At 40.9% G+C, this 14,797-nt stretch overlaps 1 pseudogene; it reads right to left on the minus strand.

Moving 5' to 3' along the window:
- Positions 1–525: 525 nt before the first annotated feature.
- LOC134478104 (syncytin-1-like) lies at positions 526–1,379 on the minus strand (annotated as a pseudogene).
- Between the last annotated feature and the right edge of the window lie 13,418 nt (positions 1,380–14,797).

Here is a 14,797-nt window from a genome sequence, read left to right on the forward strand (position 1 = left end):
AACCTAGCAACAGTGGGAAGTCCTAGCGAGACCTGGGGTTAAAAGTAGTTCAAATCTCCCGCGCATGGGCTCAGCATAACTGCTGCACGGGCCAAACCACAGGGACATGTGATTTTGGGGAAACAGGCTAGGTGAGGAGAAATAGAAACTTAACTACCAAATAGAAACTTAACTCCTAGAATACGTTAAGATGGCTTTTGTCTGTAAATATAAGATGGCGGCTAATTACAGGGTCTCCCACAGGTCCCCCTTTTATTTAAAATATAAGAGGCTTGAGGAGACTGTTATTTTATTTAAAATATAAGAGGCTTGAGGAGACTGTTCCTGTCTTGGGTCAGGACTCTTTCACACAGGTCCAATTCTGCCTTACCTGTCATTGGAGGCAGGACAGCAATAGGCCTAGCTCCTGTCTTAGGTGGCAGTTGGCCAATGCATGTGAGGCCCAGTTGCCGTCTCTGGCTATCCAATCTATTGCACCAAAGTAAGAGAAGTGAAGTGGACAGCTTGCTTTCACAAAGCATCACCCTAATGCAGCCTTGTGGGCTCTATGTAACTTTCTCTATCAGCCATTTTAAGCCTGTGGTAATGGACCTGTATAGGTTGCATTTTTATGGCATCCACCTGTTGTTTGACAAAAGCCATAAATTTATTAAAAAGGAAAGGGCCTAATGAAAGTATTATTAACAGTCCAAGCAGCAGTCCAAGCAAGGGAAGAAGATAAGGCAGGAATCCATTACAGGGATTCCAAAGAGGGTTTTCAAATAGCTCTCTTCTCCTTTTTACCAGATCTTCTTGCAGTTTCTTAATTTTGTCTCAAACGATGCCGGACTTGTTTGCATAAAAGCAGCAGTGTTCCTGTAAGGCTAAGCAAATCCCCCTTACTCTGCTGTAAGAAGATCTAGTCCTCTCCTATTCTGGAGGACCACCTCTGCAAAGGAGTCTAATTGGCCCTGGACATCTTGGATTGTGCTAGATAAGGCCTGAACATCATCTATCAACTGGTTAGATAATTTGACATGGGGTTGTATAGCCACTCCCAAACCTGCAGATCCTGTTGCCAGGGCTCCCAAAACATCCAACCCCAGTAGGGGGATGAGTTGCACCACTCATTTAGAGTGGCCTGTGGCATAATCAAAACTAGAAATAGAAATGGGCTCATCTCTGGGTAACACCTCTATGTCAGGTAACAAGATGGCTGTGACACATAACCCTGACCAGTTGGTAGGGAGGTATGTGAAGGCCAGGTTTCCTCCACAGACAAACACTTGTCCCCTGGCAGGGCAAAGAAGGGTAGTCCAGTTGATTATAGAACTGCACTTAGTGAAGGTGATGAACCCAATGTCAAGGTCAGAGGCATCATTATGAAAACTTCCCTGCATCAGGGGAAATCTTTGAAACCTATAGGCTGCACGCTAAAGGGTAGGCTGGCACTACAATTTAAGCAGTGTGGTTCCTCAAAAGATAGTAAGGTAGAATTTGAGGGAACAGCAAGGGGCATAGGAGTGCCCTGGGCTGTGCATAGCCAACAATCTTCAGCTAAAGTTGGATTAGAGGCAGTCAGGGCTTTATAAGTAGCCTCTAAAATATCTGAAGTCTGGGTATCCAGATCAACTCCCTGTGATTTTGGGAGCACCAGTGGGTGATAGTGAATTTGAGGAAACATTTTATCTACAATCTATTTGACTCGTTCTTGCACCGTATGTTTTCTGATTTTATTTTGTGTTCTGCCACCATTAGAAATGTGAATGGGTGGAGTCTCGTGCCAGCATGTTGATTGCCCAAGTGTGCCAGTGCATGAAGCTTGGGCATATTTTTGTGAGCTTAAAACTTGTGGGAAATGAGCCCTGTCACCTCCAAAAGTACCTCTGGAAGTTGTTTTCAATATAGCTGTAAAATATGTCTTCTTGTTATATGTGCAATCTTGTACAGAAGTATCGCAAGAAGAATGCATTGACTCATGGAACATTTTACATTCCTTAGGACATGGGTCTAAGTGACCCTTAATTTTGGGGGTTGTAGGAGGCCTGGAGTAACATATCCATTCTTGTTTATAGCTTCCTCCTGTTTGGGATCTGTAGGTAAGATATGCCATCTTATCATTGCAATCTGTCATTTTAGCATAAGAGGTGGGCTGAGTTATAACTACACCTCCCTTACAATTGCATGGGAGACCAAACAGAGTGGCAGACAGAGCCCCTTTATTGGGAGGGGTCCAAGACCTACTTTGCCTGGCAATGGAAGAATCACCATAATCCCAAGGGACAGGATCCAGGCTCCCGGTTTCATTATCTGAAAAACAAGAGATGGGAAAGATCTTTCAGGGGGCATTTTCGTCCCTGGAGACATCTGTGAAATCTTCCTCTATTTGCTGAACTTGATCTATTTGTTTAACCATAGCATCCTGGCAGCCATCTTGTGGATTTCATCTCTTTAGAGTATATGCATACTGATCCCCATCCCCAGATAAGAACTGGGTCTGGACCATGCCATGAGTTAGTCAGGAGGTCCTTCCATAGTACAAAAGCAAATTGCTTTTGTGTTTCAGTATGCCAAAAACGAGTGGCTGCTGATTGTCCAGTGGCATCCAAATTTAAAAACTTAAGGATAAATAGGACATGAGATAAGATATTTCTAGGTGACCCCCTTGTGGGGTACCATTCCCCCTTTTTTATTTTATCTACAGTGCGTTATAGGGAGAGGTATGTCCTTTCAACTATGCCTTGACCTTGAGGGTTATAAGATATGCCTTTTATATGGTGAATATTGAGATGTTGGCAGAAATGGGTGAAAGCAGAACCAGCATAGCCTGGACCATTATCAGTCTTTAGTTGTTGTGGTTATCCCAAAACTGATAAGGTAGTTAACATATGACTAATCACATGTTTGGTGACCTCGTCAGTCTGGAGAGAGGCAAAAATGAAACCACTGAAGTTATCTATAGTCACATGAACATATTTAAGGTTGCCAAACTCAGGAATGTGGGTGACATCCATTTGCCATAATGCATTGGGGATTAGTCCTCTGGGATTAACTCCAAGGTGTGGAACTGGGAGGTGTGTGGCACATAAGGGGCAATTTTTTACTATCTGTCTGGCTTGCTCTCTAGTGATCTTGTGCATAAGTCGGAGGGTTTGGGCACTGAGATGGTGTAATTGATGACTTTTTTGTGCTGAAGTAACATTATCATCATAATCATTTGAGCTAACGTTAGCTAAAGTGCAGAGGGTAACTTGTGGTCAAGTGGCCAGGTCTGCTGCAGGATTACCATCAGCCAGGGGTCCTGGCAACCCAGAGTGAGCACATAGATGTCCAATAAAGAAGGGGCAAGTTCTTTTCATAATGAGCACCTGTATTTGCCTAAACAGTTCTCCAGTGTTGGAGGCCTTTCTGATTTGACCAACTGTTTCTAGAAGAGGAACAGAGTGCACAATGTAAGAACTGTCAGCATATAAATTTATAGGCTGGGTGGGGAATGCAGAAAAGGCTGCAGTGACAGCATGTAATTCTGTGATCTGGGCTGATGTACTGTTTGGAAGGATACAGTTTGGTCTTGAAAAACATAGGCTGTCAAGCTAGTTGAGGAGCCATCAGTAAATACTAATAAGGCATTTTTTAATGGTTTGAATGATGTGAGGATAAGCAAATGTGTATTGGCAAATTCAACAAGCTTGTCTGGGGGATAATGGTTGTCTATAAGCCCTGTGTAGGAAGCAAGGGCAATGGGCCAGAATTCAGTTGTTTGCATGAGCCAATCAATCTGTTCCTTGGTATAAGGCAGTACAATAATATCTGGCTCCTTGCCAAAATAACATTTTTCTTGTTCTCTTCCCAAGAGAATGAGGGTACATATGGCCTGATAGTAAGGTTCAATGACCTTTTTAGGTGTGGCCAGCAAGTGAACCCACATCAATGGTGCTGTCTGCCAGAATACAGCAGTTGGGGAGAGAGTGGTCTTGTATATGATAAATTTTAAAGGTTTACCATAATCTATAAAAGTAATGATCTGGGATTAGATGGCCTGCTCAACAGCCTGTATGGCCTGTCTTCCTTCTGGGGAAAGTTCATGAGGGGAGGTGGGGTCAGGATTACCATGTAAAGTATCATAGAGGGGTTTTAACTCACTTTTACTAAGCTTTAAGTAAGGCATGAGCCAGTTAATGTCCCCAAGAAGGTTTTGAAAGTCATTTAAAGTCTGAAGTTTGGCTAGCCTCAACTGTATCATCTGAGAAGAGATCTGAGGTCCTCTCATTTTAAAACCCAAATATGTGTATGGGTTGGTGAGTTGAACCTTGTCAGGGGCTATCTCAAGTCCCTTATCAATGTAAGGCAGTCTTCAATGCATCATACATTGTAAGACTCTTTTGTCGTTTTTTCCAGCTATCAAGATGTCATCCATATAATGAATGACATATATTTCTGGCCAGTGGTCTCTCACAGACTGTATTGCTGAAGCAACAAAAGACTGGCATAAGGTAGGGCTATTGGCCATCCCTTGTGGAAGGACTCACCATTGGAATCTTTGCATAAAAGTGAAACATTTTTGATCATCTGGATGTAGGGGGATAGTGAAGAAGCAATCCTTGAGATCAATGATGATCTTAAAATAGGCCAAAAGTATAGCAACAGGCAAAGGGAGGCCCGACTGTAAGGCTCCCATCAAGACTATGGTCTTGTTTACCCCTCTAAGGTCTTATAGCAGTCTCCATTTCCCTGATTTCTTTTTAATGACAAAAATGGTAGTGTTTCATGGGGAATTACTAGGAAATATATGGCCTGCTTTAAGCTGTTTTTGCACCAGCATGACCAAAACTTTTGCCAGCGGCAGTAATCAAGTGATGGACAAATTCTGTGAAAGGTACATTGGGCCCTTCTTTGATACTAGTGAGAGAGTAACTCACATCTCCTTTGGAGGGCAGTTTTCTCCATGCCTGAGTAGCTGCCATTTGAATTTGAGCATAGAGCCCTGCATTGAACTGCATTTGGGTATCTTTATCTGCATAGTGGCCTTCTCCCACTAACAATTCAAAGTTCCACCCATTGCTGGCTTGTGTATTATGTCTGGCAGTATCTTTATAATTTTTTTATATATTCTGATTTTCAAAAAAGATAATCCCCTTCTGACAAAGTTTCTCGGGCTAATGCTTACCAGTCTATAGGTGTGAGCCAATTCTCAGCCACAGAATCCATGATTGCGGTAGTACATGGGGCTGTAGCTCCATATTGTGTCACCACTGTTTTAAATTCTCTTATCAGTTTGAAATCAAAACCACTGTGATGGCAGAAAACTCGGCCCTGTGCATCTGTCATTTCCGTCACAGGGAAAGCCTCCATATCATCTAGCTCCAATATTGGGTCAGGCGGGGGGGGGGTAAATTTAGAGATCATGTCCCTCTGGGGGAGTCACAGAGTGGGAGAAATCCTGGAGGAAACTCCAGGATTTGTTTCACTTTCCATGTTAGATTTTTCTATTTTTAGCTTTTCTAATTGGGCTATTAACTCCTCATGTTCTTTCTCTAGTGCAATCTGTTCTTTTAAAAGCTCAGTTTTGTCTGTTAATTCTTTTCTAGGGTCGGAAGTTGAACATGCAAGGGGGGGGCAGTAGAGCCGCTATAGTAAGGGGAAGGGTGCACAGTGAGGGCTGCACTGAGGGCCTTATCTGTGTAGGCCACCTGGAGGTGGGACAGTGCTGCAGTGTGCTGAGCCTGGAGGGCATTGGGCACTGACTGACCAGTCATGATTATGGTATCTTACGGCCTCCTCTGCCAAACTATCCCAATCTACATTATCATCATCTATTTTAACCTCTAAGGGTTACTCAGGGTAAAGTTTGGTTTTTGGCTTGGCTGCCTTTAAGTCATAAAGACTGGGTTTTTGTTGGAGAGGCTTGTCAGTCTTTGATGTCTGTGTCCCTTCATCTTTAACCTCCAAGGCACCATTTATCTCTTCCTCATTATCACTATCAAAGGACATAAGGTCCTTGTCTTTAAGGTGTCTCAGTCCTCTTTGTTAGCTCAATTTTGCCCTTGATATTTTCTTCTTGTAATATAATTTCACCCTTTTGAACAACATTAGTGATTACTGGATCGTTCTGTCTCTGAGACAAAATTTCATCTTCGGACCCCAATAAGAAAAAAAAGTTACCAGAACCTTCTCGGGACCCAAAACATTATAATAGTCTTTAAGAGCATCACCAACCCTTCCCCACCATTTGGCATCAATAGTCCCTTCAGTAGGAAACCAAGGACAAACTTCTTTTATATAATCAAAATATTGACACAATTGTTTAATTTTAACCTTTACTCCTCGCACCTTTAGAGCCTTTCCTAAAATTTCAATAAAAATCTCATGTTGGCTCATTTCTTGTCCCATAGTTGCTGTTTACTCACTGAGGTGCAGAAAACAGCAGGCTCCCATGTACACTTTCCCTCTGTTCTGTTTTTGTGCTGGCTTCACAAACAGTGACCCTCACTGGATCCCCCATTCTCCAGCCCCACGTTGGGCGCCACCTGTCCGGACCCGCAGGTAAGTCAATGGAGACCCTAGAGGGGGAGTGGGGATGAGAAAGGGACAAGAGATGCAAAGAATGGAGACAAGACAGTCTCCATTTATTTAAAAAGGGCCAGTGTTTATGTAGGATGTTGGGGAATGAGGAAGTAGGGGTCCAACATGTCAGCAGGTAACCTAACAACAGTGGTAAATCCTAGCAAGACCTGGGCTTAAAAGTAGTTCAAATCTCCTGCGCATGGGCTCATTAGCATAACTGCTGCATGGGCCACACCACAGGGACATGTGATTTCGGGGAAACAGGCTAGGTGAGGAAAAATAGAAACTTAATTACCAAATAGAAACTTAACTCCTAGAAGATGTTAAGATGGCTTTTGTCTGTAAATATAAGATGGAGGCTAATTACAGGGTCTCCCACAAATATTAATTTCTAACTTAATAGATAAATTGTCTTTGTATGTTATAAATAGTGTCTCAGTGCTATAATGTGTCTGATTTCTTTTATTCAGCATTATGTTTTCAAGATTTATTTATGTTGCTTGTAGCAATGGTTCATTCACTATCATATATAGGGTTCTTTTAAAAAGCTCAATTTTGGCTTTACATGTGTATTACAATTTACCTACTGAGGATGGGCATTTGGGCCCATCTTAGTAAAAAAGCTACTATTAATAATTCTGCTAAGAACAATCTTGTACTTATGTTCTTGGTGAACTTATATGTGGTTTTCTGTTGGGATTAATTATTTGAGGAGAAGCAAAATGCATTAATTTTATATTTGCAAAAATATTAACTCTGTCATACAAACTGTGAATTCTATTGATTTAACAAAAATGATAATTATAAAAAGAAAATCAGAGACAAGTAAATAGATCCAAGAGAGCAATAGCTTTATCATTGGAAATAAAAAATTAATAAATAATGTCTAATATTTACAAACCAAGAAAGAGTATTACCTTTTAGATATAAAAACTAATTGTTTTCATATTGAAAAGTATTATAAAATACTATAAAATGTATTGTAATATTTAATTTTTATTTAAAATTGTTTATTGAGAAACATCCATACTTCCACTTCATGGTGACAAATGAAAACAAAACACATTGGTTACAAGAATATTAAAATACAAAGTAGTGAAAAATTTTGCCACAAAATTTACAAGACTTATATACAGAAAACTAGAAAACATTACAGAGAGATGAAATTTCAAGAAACATTTTAAAGTGAAACATTTGAATACAATAACTTTCTACAAAAATCCAAAAGACTTGAAATCATTAAAACAGCTTTGAAAATGAAGAAAAACTTTGAAAGGTTAACATGACAGTATTTTTAGAATTAATATACATTTATAAATGGATGAAATGAGTCTAGATAGGCAAGTATTGTATTGTCTCTGTAGTCTGAGAAACTGAAAGAGTAAATAAGGTACATATACTTATTTTTTTGAGACAAGATCTCACTATGTAGCTCAGGAAGGCCTTGAACTGCCAGTGATCCTCCTGCCTCTGTCTCCTGAGTGCTGGGATACAAATGTGTATTAACATTTAATTTTTATGATATCTGGGTCAAATTTAGATATTTTCCTGCACCAAAATCAAATTACTTTAAAGAACTTATATCAGGAAAATTTTATACAAGTCTTTTTTCTGTATTTAAAAAATGAAGTATTAGAACTTTATTAAAAAATTGGAGATATTTTTTCATATATTTATTTGCCATTTGTATTTCTTCTTCTGAGAATTGTATGTTTATCTCAGATGACCAAATGTTCAGCATCTTTGGTCATTTGGGAGATGCAAAATAAAACAACCCTGAGATTCTATGTTACTTCAGAAAGAATGGCTGTCATCAAGAAGTCAACTAATAACAAATGCTGATGGGGCTCTGGGGATAAAGGAACCCTTTTTGTAGGCTAGTGTAACCACTGTGGAAATCAATGTAGCGATTCCTCAAAAAACTAGGATTAGAGGTTCCATTAGACCTAGCTATTCCCCTTGTGGGTATTTTCCCTGAAGAATTGAAAACATCATATCACAGCAATATGCATGCATCTATGTTTATAGCTACAAATTTATAATAGCCAGATCTTGGAAACAACCCAAATGCCCCACAATTGAGGAATGGATAAAAAGATACGGTATTTTTATGCAGTGGAATACTACTCAGCCATAAAGAATGATAAACTTGAGGCTTTTACAGGTAAATGGATGCAACTAGAAACCATACTCATAAGTAAAATAAACCAGACTTGCATGTGAAAGTACTATATTGTCTCATTAGTATCAGAAACTGAAAGAGTAAATAAGATCCAAAAGTTGCAATAGATACAGTAGAAGGGAAAGAAACTGCTCACATTATATTGTTTTATCAGTTTTGCAGGCCTGTATCTGATAATCTGAGCAACTATTTTAAAGATAATAATATGCAATATAACAACCATTGTTAAATTCCTACCATCTTGGTTTGAAATCCTATATCCCTATTGATTTTTTTTGTTTTGCTATTGTTATTTTAAAAGTTTTTTTGTTTGCTTCTTGATTTTTCTGAGTTTTTTCTCTTCAAGATAAAATAAAAACATAAATGTCAAAAGAAATTGAAAATAATTACCAAGATAATTGAAAATAATTATCTTGAAGAGCTGGGAAGGACTCCTGTTGCTTTGAAGTCTTGTTAGTTCTATCCGGTTCTTCTCCAAGTCAGCTGCATTATTTGATTTGTCATTACATGTATGTATTATCTTAGTAAATTTAGGCTTTTGTTGGTTTTACTTTGTTTTTACACAAAGACAGATAACAATAACTTTGCTCTACATGGAAGTAATTGCAGATCATAAAAATATAACGTACCAAACCCAAACTAAATGAATCCCTAACTCAACTTTCTTTTAGCGAGATCTTAAAAGTGCTTTCAGCCACTCAAAGACCACCCAGCAAGAGGGAGTTAGTCACAGAGGAACTTGGAATGCAAAGGACAGTGGTTTTAACTATTATTCAATATTCTATGCCTGATATTTGACAAAAATACATGACTATGTCACTTTCATACTCCAATGCCAGGGTCTTGAAAGTCATAGTGCCAATATAGACCTGAAGACTGAGTGCACAGTTAAATCCACTCCTGGGAGCAAAGGAAAGAGCATAATTAAAGGCAGATTTAAGCTCAGCTTTGCCATGGAAGAATCATAGGACGTTAAGTACAGTACTCGTTCAACTGGGGTGCAATCTTCTCGTTAGAACCCCCAGAAAATCGAGAGTAATTTGAAAAGCTATTTTCTCAGTTCTCCCAAGGATCGCACATTATTACTGCTATTCTGAATGCACAGAAGCTGATTCAAGATATGGATTGTTGCTTTAGAGCATTCTGAATTAATACAGACATATTTTCAAGATATAAAGTAAAAAAATATATATATTATAAAATGAGAAAAGTAAGATAAACAACTAGCACAATATATAGTCAATACTTTTTGTATTTAGAAAAAAGTTATCTCTGTAACTATTTGCAGAGATGGGTGAGTTTATGTTGGCTTCTGGGCAGCTGGGAGATAGGAAAGGCTTCTGTTACTGACAGCCCAGTACGTGAAGATACAGGCCAAGGTGGCAGGGCCCCTGTCTACACACAAGCAAGCTGTGGCCTTTCTTTCTTGCCTTAGTCCTTTGCCATCTCTTAGGTGAGGCCTCACTAATTTGTCCATTTGAGGATGAATTTAACGTGTGTGCCACAGGAATGGAATCAGTAGGAAAATCAATCCAAGGGAATTTCCAGTCGGTTCTGACCCCTACTCCACATGGCCCTGGCCCCATTGGCCTCTCCTGGGATCGTGTTTCAGGCCATTCCTGTGCATTTATAAGGCTGCTGTGGGCACAGCTTTTGAGGTGAGCCTGGAGCTTGCATGGCCGGGGCCAGAGATTGATATGGTGTGTGCACCCCTGGGCCAGTACAACCTTTTGATCTATTTCTGAAGGCAGCTTTGGCCTCCTGTTTCAAGTGATTCATTAAGTTAGGATCTCTTTCAATAATTCTCTCCATTCATGCCTCCTCATGCTCACAGTGAGACCTGCCAAATTTATCCTCCTTTTATGCTACAGATTTTTCCATTCCAAGTAGGTAAATGAAAACTGTTTCTAATATGCAATCAGTTACCTAGCTCTTTACATGCAGCCAGTTACCTTGGAATTGCTGTTTTGCATTCTGTATGGTTTGGGCACCCTCTTATCACATCATCAGTCACATTTCTAGCAAAGCTTTGGCCTTAATGGTTAGGGAGCAGCTTTTCTTTCATATTTTAGAATTGTCTTTCCTCCCACTTTTATTTTGGTGTGAGAATATTGGGGAATCAAGAGGTACTTTTTTTAAAAAAAAACCTGTGCAAATGTTTGTGATAAAAGCAAACTCAGGCAGTCTTTGTAGCCCTTGCCAAGAAAATGATTCTGGTTATTGGAGAGCCAAGGTGAGAGTCTTTTGAAAAGCTCTCACTTTTGTGTCACATAGACCTGATTGCAATTCCTCCAACTGAAGTGTCTGCTCATAAAAGATAGATTCCTGTTTCTATCTTGTATTCCCCGTGACTGAAACTGATATGAATGAGAAGACAACCATGTTCTCAGTTCCATTTCTGTGTCTTCTTTCTACCTCCCAGACCTCGTCCTCCCTTCCCTAAAGGGCCCTCTTCTACTGTGAGTGATGCTGGCCCTCGCTGGAGGTCAGTCTGGGGCATTTTTCTCTCTTTTCTCTGAACACCCTGCAGACCGCAGTCATTATAGATTGAGCCTTTCCTTCAGTGTCTCTGGGCTTTTGGAGAAATTAACTTTAAATGTCCCAGACTTGTCTCAGCTTTGCTACTAGAAATGACCTGAAAGCCGTAAACAGTCAGACTGTGAAGAGGGGAGGGAACCTCTGGTGGAGGAACCAGGCAGCTGATTCAGCCATCCCTCCTGTCTTGAAGTACTTTTCCAACAGTGCAGGGTCCAAGTTTTGCTTTACTAAAGGAGTTAGGAGAGTTCTTTTCATAATCTGATGTCAGTCTTAGTGTTTTTCTTTTTTTTGGGGGGGGGAACCTATTTTTTCCCACAAACTGAGTTTCTATTCAATTTTTTTAAAAAAATTACTCCATTAGAGTTACTGTGTACACGATAATGCAGATAATATCACATTAGCTTAGATCTTATTTATCTACACTAACTTCCTCATTCAACAAATATTCCTTGAGTACCTCTTACATGCCAATCATCATTCCAGCACTGAGATTACAAAAGCAAGTGATAGAAATGTATGCATTCTTGTGTGGATACAGTGCTTGTGTGTGTGCTTGTGCATACGATGCTTAGAGCTAGGAGATTCCCCCAAACGTGAAAGGAATGACCCACAGAGGCTTGCCATTGCCCAGTGACATCTAACAACCACAGATGCCACAGACTCAGAGAGGAGGAGCAGAGCAGTGCCGCTGTGACGGGGAAAGGGGACAGAGAGCAGTTGGAAGCCATGCAGTCAGCGGTGAGCTTTACAGAAAGGCCCAGCTGGGCCAGTGGAGGAAGAAGGGAGGCACTGCCTCAGCCCTGCTCAGAGGCGAGGGGACCAGCCTGGCAGGAAGGAGGAATGTAGCCAGGGAGCAGCAGGAACACACTATAGAGGTCCTGAAAGTCCCTTTAGGACCCAAAGAAAAGGACTCTGCCCCTCACTGCTTTGCTCTATGGGGCTTTTAATTCATAAAGAAAGGAAATTGTGATTTCCTCCAAGCTGGAGCCAGAAGTGGTTCAGTGTTTGAGGGATGCTGGAGGGGTGGCAGTCTGGAAAAGAGAAAGATGTGAGGAAGTCACACTGCCATCCTGGGCCCACAAGTCCTGAACCTGGGGAGGTGACTGTCATAAGCTCCATAAATCTGTGGCCTTAGTTCCTCCAAAGCAAAGTGAGCTGCCAAGGCAGTGGCCTCATACTGCTATTATGAGCAGTCATTAAAAGATCTGCTAGTGTTAGTAATAGTACAATGTCCCCTTTCTTTGATGGAATGCCCTAGACTAGAGGCTTTAAAAGCGTTTCCAACTACCTTCTAGCTCTTAGATGTCACAACACCCTGGTGGCATAAGTATTCCTTTCCTACCAGACGGACATACATTTTCAGACTGGTCCAACCTGCTCATTGCCAAGGCTCTAGCAGTCTGTGCTCAGGACACGGATGCATCCACCTGGGGTGTTTTGGTGTCCAAGCACCAACACCCAGTGATCCCTGCTCTGCGTAGTCACTCAGGGTGGGAAAGACATAGGGTGGTACGACAAACTCCAACTCCAGGACCCAGTGGAAAGTAAAGGGAGGGTAGAGGGTGGGTTTCTGAGATTTCTGAGCTGACAGTAGATATGAACCTCTCTGAGTCCTGGGGGTTGGTGTTGCTCAACTCCAGTTGTGTCCTACTGACCTTGCCCCCTGTACCCAGTGGGCTGCAGGTACCACAGAAAGCCACTCACAGGGGGTCTGCAGTGCAGAATGAAGGATGGCACCGAAACTGGCCCTGGCTATGGGACAGAGCAGGGACCTGGCCTTTGAGAGGAAGCTGGCCTCTGTTGTACAGGGACCTTATTCCCAGGTCATTGTGTTTCCTACCTCACAAGAACAAAATCCCCACTGAAAATAAATGCTCAGTTTACCAAACAGGAAAGGCAAACAGTAGATGATAACTAAACAAAAAGAGCATGATCTGAACCATCTTTGCCCCATTATATTTTGTCTTCCAAATGAAACATCTTCACATGCAAATTCATTTTTGTATATTTTGACTGATTGCTGGCAAGATAGACATAAATATTTCTGGAAATGAACATGACATAAACATATCATTAGCCAAGCCACAACTTTGTATGTATTGTGTGTGTGTGTGTGTGTGTGTGTGTGTGTGGTTTGCAAAGATGTTTATGGTGAGTTCATTCAACAGATTTTTCTTTCTTTTCTCTGATCAAGAGTCTAAGCATTTGAGAGCATCAGGCCTGGAGAGGAGTGACAGGAAATGTTCTCAGAGCTTAAGGAACATTCCAGATTAATTTAGAAACCTGCCATCTGCATGCTCATACTCTCCTGATCATCTTTCTTAATTTCTAAATGTATGAAATGGAGTGTATTTCAATGTCACTTTAGAAATTCCAGCTGTGGCCGAGCTCATCTTAACAGCATTACTGGGCAACGGAGCCTCTGACAGGGGGGAAGGTGTTTCTGACCTCAGACTCTTAGCAGCACCCAGACCTGTAAAATACATGTAAACAGGCAATTGTGACTTTTTCCTTTCCTTTTTAAAAATCAGGCTCAGTCCTTTGGAGGCTGAGTTCCAGTGCAGGAGGATTGAGTGTAAAGACGTTAGCAGCTGAGTTAAAACAGGAGTGTTTTCACGTCTGGGATATATTGCTTTGTCTAACAAGGCGCCCCAGCAGGCTTCCAATTGCGGTGTCTCCAGACCCTCCCAGCTGCATGGGCTGATTGACAGACTGTGGGCAGATGTGGTGCCAAACTCCAATAAAGAGAGGGCCTTGGGAAAATATAAGGCAATTATTGATGGGCAGCAATCCACTAATCAGACAATTTCAAAATTAATCCCATATTCCCTTACTGTATTAGCTTTCTTTCTTGTTTGTATTTATATAGCAAATTCATGACTTCAGTGAAAATTCTTCCCTCCAGCCCAATTATATCTCTCTGAGGGCATTAAATTAAAAAACAAGTGATATTGAAAGTGGCTTGCAATTAGTTTCTTTAGTTAAAGGTGCTGTACATACTTAGTGACTGTGGGGTTTGTAACAGGATGCATAATAATGGAAGTAAACACTCCTATTTTGTCCTCTCAACAGGGTGAGGGGTTGGTGAGAATAATGTGCCTGACATTACCCTGGACCAGGGATAATGGGTTAAATAATTGTGATTTGATTTTGGAGCTGATTAAATTTGCATAAAATTCTACTCGAATGTCTTGACAGACTCCAAACATTTTAAGATATGCAGCCCTCCTCCTTGTGTGGTTCATCCCGGTGGCCTCCTCTGGCTTCCCTGTGCCTTTTTAAGAATGTGGATTCTTTACAAGAAAATCGCTTGGACAAAACCCTACCAATTTTCATCACAGTATTCACATGCAGGATAACTTTCCCAGTAGTGATAGGAGCCTTTGAAATGTCCACAATGGCACTTGACATGATTTGCCAGGTATTTATTATGGAAGTCAATCTCTCTATTAACTATTTCCATCTTCGTTTCATCACCTTTTCCCTCTCCCCACCCTTAGATTCTGTTGGGTCTGGAGACCTGAAACGGATTTT

Source organism: Cavia porcellus, unplaced genomic scaffold (genome assembly GCF_034190915.1).
Source record: "Cavia porcellus strain 051 isolate PalLab524CR breed Dunkin Hartley unplaced genomic scaffold, mCavPor4.1 scaffold_1, whole genome shotgun sequence".
In the NCBI taxonomy this organism is placed as follows: domain Eukaryota; kingdom Metazoa; phylum Chordata; class Mammalia; order Rodentia; family Caviidae; genus Cavia; species Cavia porcellus.